The 6,752-nt window shown below is 44.9% G+C and overlaps 1 protein-coding gene and 1 non-coding gene across 2 annotated transcripts in view; one reads left to right on the top strand and one right to left on the bottom strand.

Annotated features, from left to right (window-relative positions):
• Positions 1-6,752, top strand: part of Abhd12 (abhydrolase domain containing 12) — a 71,509-nt gene that overhangs the window by 17,591 nt on the left and 47,166 nt on the right. The window lies entirely within an intron of this gene.
• LOC115063708 lies at positions 2,704-2,846 on the bottom strand. Its single transcript, XR_003843590.1, has one exon. It is a non-coding gene; the product is annotated as a small nucleolar RNA SNORA48 (small nucleolar RNA).

Here is a 6,752-nt window from a genome sequence, read left to right as displayed (position 1 = left end):
AGCCTGGTCTACCAAGTGAGTTCCAGGACAGCCAGAGCTATACAGAGAAACCCTGTCTCGAAAAACCAAAAAAAAATAAAAAAATAAAAAAATAAAAAAAAATAAAAAGCACACTCCAGTGATCCTTCTCTCCAGATCTTGGTGTCTCCACACAGTAGAGTTGGGGAGGGGGTAGTGAGGAGGGGATGGAGGTGAGAGAGACAGAGACAAACAGAGCAAGCTGACTCAGCACAATTGTTATTCTGCAATCCTGGATGTGTATTGTATACATTTACAAAAAATCCTTAATGTACAATAGCAAATGTGAACTCTCATCTAAACTATGAACTCTGGGTACAAATGTGTTGATGGAAGCTCTTCAGCAGACAAATGGTCTACTCTGTGGGAGGTCCTGGGGACCCAGGGGAGGATGTACAAATATAAATGTATGGAGAGGAATATATGAGAAATCTCTCTTGTTTGCTTCTGTTCCATTTTGTTGTTAACTTAAAAGTTTTCTGGGCTGGTGAGATGGCTCAGCGGGTAAGAGCACCCGACTGCTCTTCCAAAGGTACAGAGTTCAAATCCCAGCAACCACATGGTGGCTCAAACCATCCGTAACGAAATCTGACTCCCTCTTCTGGAGTGTCTGAAGACAGCTACAGTGTACTTACATATAATAAATAAATAAAATCTTTAAAAAAAAAAAAAGAAAAAAAAGTTTTCTAAGAAGCCAGGCGTGGCGGCACATGCCTTTAATCCCAGCACTCGGGAGGCAGAGGCAGGCAGATTTCTAAGTTCGAAGCCAGCCTGGTCTACAAAGTGAGTTCCAGGACTGCCAGGGCTATACAGAGAAACCCTGTCTCAAAAAAAAACAAAAAACAAAAAACAAAAAGTTTTCTAAGAAACTAGGGTTTTGTTGTTGTTGTTGTTGTTGTTGTTAACTTTTTACTGATTCTTTGTTAGTTTTACATCATGTATCTTAGTCCCACTCATCTTCCTGTCCTCTCATATCTGACGTTCACCCTTACAACCTCCCCTCCAAAATATAACACACACACACACACACAAAGAAAAAACAAAGTGTAGAAAACATCTCCTACTCTCATGCCCTTGGGGTTTGTTCACCCACACCTCCAGAGCCAGCTCCACTGTGCTGCCGAGTCATGACGTGAGATCAAGTCCCCCAAGTGCCGCAGCCTGTGAAGGGCCGGGCTAGCACCCTGCTCACACCCTTGCAGCTGGCTCACCTATGTCTTTACTATCAGCGCCAGCTCCACTGTATTGTCCAGGCAAAGTGCAGAGTCCTGTTCTTCCGAGTGCTACAGGGCCAGCTCCCCCACTCTCATGACCTCAGGGCCAGTTCTAGCTGTAGGTGGTGAGGGGTGAATAGGTGAGAACCTCACCTCTGCACTAATGCCACCTCATGGCAGATGAGTGGTGGGACCAGCTCTCCTTTTCTTCCCCTTGGGCTGGCTCACCCATTCCCCTTCAACCAGGACCAACCTTACTCTGCTGCTCAGGTGAGGTATAGGGTCCACTTTGCAGGGTGCTTCTGCCAGAGAAGGGCAGAGCCAGCTCACCTGCTCTCATGTCCCCAGGGTCACTCCTTCCAACTGCCTCAGGTGAGGAGGCAGGGGGCATCTCCCCTTGGCCCAGGCTACCTCATGGCAGGGGAGTGGTAGAACCAGCTCTCCCATGCTCTTGCCTTTGGAGTCACCTGCTGCCCAGGTGAGGTGCAGGGCCTGTTCTTTTAGGTGCTGCAGCTGGTGATAGGCAGGACCAACTCTTATGACCCCAACTGGTGAGGGTCAAGGCATCACATCCAAACCCACAACCACCTAATGGCAGATGAGTAATGAGACCAGTTCTCTCAAGTTCTCACCCTCCAGGCTGGCTCACCTGTAACCCCTGCCACCATAGTCATTTCTGCTATGCTGTCCAGGCAAGATGCAAGGCTAGCTCTCTCAAGCTCATGACCCTGAGGACAGCTTTCCTGGTGGCAAGGGGTGGGTAGGGGGTGCATCACCTCTGTACCTGTGCCACCCCATGGAAGACATGTGGCAGGGTCAGATCTCCTATACTCATGCCCTCAGGGTTGGCTCACCCACACCCCTTCTCCAAGACCAGCTCCTCTGTGGTGCCTGTGCTAGACATAGGGCCTGTTCTCCTGAGTGCTACTAGTGAGAGATGGGGTCAGCTATCCTGAGCACTGAATCCAGTGAGGGGCAGGGACAGTTATTCACAGCTCCTGGACATTCATCCATGTGTTTCCCAGCAGCTGCCTCAACCAGGGTAGTGGTAATAGAGCCAAGGACATTGACACTGACTCCTCCCACTATGTAGCCTTGGACTCAGACATGGCCCCCAGTGTCCGCTCAGACTGGGACCTCACCATGGCCACAGAGGGTGAGGCTGGCCACTCATAAAAGGCTACTCCTCTCCACCCTTAAGTCTCCAGTTCCATCTCTCTTCACAATGCCCAAGTTGCTCCACTTCTCTTTCTCTTCCATCTGACCACCACATACTCACACATTGTGGTGGCTCACATAGCTGTCAGGCCCCTTGGCAATATCTTCCATCTGTGCTGTATGGCGTGGTGGCAAGCTGGCGTCTATGGCCTGCCTGTGCCATGAGCTGGAAGGCATGGCAGTCCACAGATCTTTGTTTGTCTTCCTCCTCATGTGCTGCACTGCCTGGGTTTGACTTTATTTGATTTGATTTTTATGAGTCCTAGGCATGAGACAGCTTTGGCTATCTGGCCAGGCATCAAGCTAGGATGACCAAGGGACTGCCATCTGCTCTGCCCCTGACTGATGTAAGAATACCACCCCCACCAAGGTGTCTCTTTGCCCATCGCGAGGGAGTGATATGAGGATTTTAAAAGAGAGAAATGAATATTGACAGGGCCAACAGTGAGTGCACAGCATGGATCCCAAATATGCTGTGTGAAGACAAAAAAAATCCAAAGTCATCTCTAGTGATAGAAAGTAGACCCACAGACAATTGAAGTTGGAGGGGTTGAGAGGGAAGCATGAGAGGGGCTGGAAACAGGCTCACAGACGGGCCTCTTGGTTATTTTTACTCTGGTGATGGAATTTAAGTTCAAACTTGGTAGATTATACACTTTATGTACTTAGTGTGTCAATTATGTCTCAGTAAAGCTGTTTTTAAAGCTAAGTAAACACTAGAGTGCTTTTGCCTGCGTTTGGTCTAGTCTGTGTGGTAGGATTCTGTCTTACTCCTGCTGGCCTTTGCTGTGTGCCAGCCTTGTCAGGTAATCTGAAACACTATGGAGAAAGCAAGGTCATGTATCCTTTGTGCTCTTCTGTATATTTCTGACTATGCTTTTTTCATTTCAAACAAGGATTCGGTGGAATGGAAAGAGTGGGCAGGGATGTGAGCTCATTACCAAGTAGAGGCCAGACCTGGGCATGCCATTTGATAGCACTGACTTCATTTTCCATTTCTCCACAGTGGGAGCATGATCTATCTTTCCTTGCTTGCTGGCTGTACTAAGTAAGAGTCAACACATTCATATCATTGGTCTGTAAGAATAAAGTTCTGTAGTTTGAATCCCCTGTCTGTTATCCCATCCAGGACTTCTGAAATGTAAGACAGTCACAGAAAACACCAATTTCAGCTAATCCCCCTGATGGCAGCATGGGTGCAGTGTTGGGGGTGCACGTATTAGACAAGAGCATTACTGCTTGGTCACAGCCCCAGGCCTACTTTCTTTTTCTTTTGACACTTGGTGTCACTTATTACTTGAACTGTCCTTGGATTCACTACCCAAATGCCTTGGCTCCTTCTAGTCCATTTGTGACCTCATGCCTGCTCTCTCATCATGATCTCAGGGCAAATCCTCCTGTTCTTTCCATGTAGTTTCTCTGCTTCTCTCTGTGGTCCCCTTTGTGGTAGGCCTGGGCCATGCTACAGCACTCCTCAGATGAGTAACAGGAAGTGAGCCAGGATAGGAGACCAGTAAGGTCCCCTCTGTAAGTTAGTGTAGGATAAGGGTCACGTGAGTAATCCAGGAGAAAGTTAAACGTTTTCCTGGTTCTAGAGATCAAGCCCAGGTCCTTGAACAAGCTAGCTCAATGCTGGTCATGCAGTCTACCAGGTAGCTGCACCTGCAGCCTTGGATTCATTCACTTAGTGGTTTGATTTTGTTTGGGTTTGTTTGTTGCTTTGGATTTGCTTCCTTGATTTTTATTCTTTGAGAGGCAGATATATAGACATTTGAAATAAAATATTTGAATCTGCATCTTGCTCTGTATAGCAAACATCAAAAATACAATGTGCTGGGTTTGGTGGCCCTTGCCCTTAATCATAACACTTGACAGGCTAAGTCAGGCTGAACTCCGTGGTTTTCAGGACAGCCAGGACGACACAGTGGGACCCTAGTTTGTTTGCTTGTTTGTGTGTTTGTTTGCTTGTTGTTTTTAATGTACAAATGGATCAAAGTTAAAAATACTGGAAGAAAAGAGGAATGAAAATTTTTTTCTGCATTGTTTATTTATTTATTTATTTATTTATTTATTTATTATATGTAAGTACACTGTAGCTGTCCTCAGACACCCCAGAAGAAGGAGTCAGATCTTGTTAAGGATGGTTGTGAGCCACCATGTGGTTGCTGGGATTTGAACTCTGCACCTTTGGAAGAGCAGTCGGGTGCTCTTACCCGCTGAGCCATCTCCCCAGCCCATGAAAATTTTTTATAATCTTGGTATGAGGCCTTTTTAATTATGAAAATGTTATTGATATATGTTAATTATACAACATAGCAGTCTCCATTTTGTTGTTGTGATATATACACTAATTAATGTATTTCACATGAGAACACTGACCTGGTGTTTTCCTGTGGGTCCTATCCAAGCTGTCTCCGAAGCTAAAGCAGTTTCAGGAATGGCACCATAAAACGTGTTCACAGGCTTTGTGAGGGAGTCCCCCTAACTACCAACGAGAACCCACGTCACTGCGTGAGGCAAGGTGCAGACTGGCCTCAGCTCTTCCCTTTTGTGGCTGCATTAATAAGCTAGTCTACCTCAAAGCATCCATGTTTACATATTTTGTTTTACTTTCACTTTTCAGGGGGCAAGAGGGGGGCACACACTTTTGAACCTGTGATCCTTCTGCTTCAGCCTCACAATTGCTGGGATTTTAAGTGTGGGTCAACGTGCTCCACTTAACTGGACTTTAAATATAATAATGCTTATGCCATGCATGGAATCATAAAGGATGAATAGTTACAAGGAGCTAACTGCTCTAATAAAGAGCTTCCAAGAGCTGGGGTAGATGGTTTGGCAGTTACGAGCAGCTCCAGGGGATCTGATCCCCACTTCTGACCTACACGGGCATGAAGCTTGCATATGATACATGCTGACACAGCTCCCATAAAGTAAAATAAATAAATCTCTTAAGTTTTTAAAGCTTCTAGTAACTAAGAAGAATGAAAATCAAATTGCAATGGATATTGTATTGTGCAAAGGACCTAATTAAAAACCCAAATCACCTCAGCATCTGAAAGGACACTCAAGTACATTTTGTTTCTTCTCCTTGCTAAATCTCCCCCTGCCCATACTGGGGATACAACCCAGGGTCTCAAAAGTAGATAGGCATTTGCTGTACCAGTGAACTGTACCCCTAGCTTTACTTTTGATCCTTAATTACAGAAAGCCCGAAGTACACCAAGATGGCCATTTCCACCCATCAGACGGACAACATTTCATCGGTGGCAACTGCTTTGCTTTTGAGGGAAGCAAGGATTTGGGAGGGTAATCACTTTGTAATTACAGATGAAGATTTTGATCTGAGAGTTTGCATTTAGGACTGTCCTAGACCTGCCTATGCCTTCGTGCACAAAACTGTATATGTATAGAGTGATTCATTGTGGCAGAGTTTGCTTGAAACAACCTGATTGCTCAGAGTGGGAGAATGCTTTTTCAGTGTTTGTCTTGTTGGTCTGTTGAGGTAGGAGGAGCAAGAAAGCCATATGAATTGATATAGAAAAATTCCTGGATAATGTTGTAGAATTGAAAAAAACAAAACAAAGAAGAAAGCATCTATATACTGTGTAGCATGCACCCTTTATGTTTAAGAGGGAGGATTTATTTAGAGCATGTGTGCTTATCTAGGGAAACTCTGGAATCAGTCCTTAATAAAAATAGTTATTTCTGGACCCAGGGGTGACAGTATAGTATTATTAGCAGTCAGATCAGTTATTTATTCATTTTCTCCATTATTTGGGACTGTGGATTGTTGAGACACAAGGCAGGGTGTGTTTTGGCCTTGCTGGCAGCAGGGAGATCAGCCTCTCGAGGATTGAATGCTGGCAACTTCTAACTAGAACCGCTTGCTTTTTATTGTTACACAGAGGGCACCTTTAGCAAATCAATTTCTGCATACCAGAACCTCTTTTCTTATCTAGGGGTCTTTTTGAAGGATCCACATCAAAGCAGTTCTCTGATTTGCCAGCTATGTCTAGGGACTAAGTTATGAAAAGGCTCTGAGAATCCTTCAAAGGAACAACCCCGTAATATCTTAGATAACAATCACTGACAAAAGGCTGTGCCTGGAGTTCATACCAGATAAAATGGGTGTGCTGAAATTCTGCTACCGTTAGGATTGCTTGCTTGCTTTCTTTCTTTCTTTCTTTCTTTCTTTCTTTCTTTCTTTCTTTCTTTCTTTCTTTCTTTCTTTCTTTCCTTCCTTCCTTCCTTCCTTCCTTCCTTCCTTTTCTTTCTGTTTCTTTTCTTCTTTTTCTTTCTGTC

Source organism: Mus pahari, chromosome 3 (assembly GCF_900095145.1).
Source record: "Mus pahari chromosome 3, PAHARI_EIJ_v1.1, whole genome shotgun sequence".
Lineage (NCBI taxonomy): Eukaryota > Metazoa > Chordata > Mammalia > Rodentia > Muridae > Mus > Mus pahari.
This window is presented reverse-complemented; position numbering and strand designations above follow the sequence as displayed.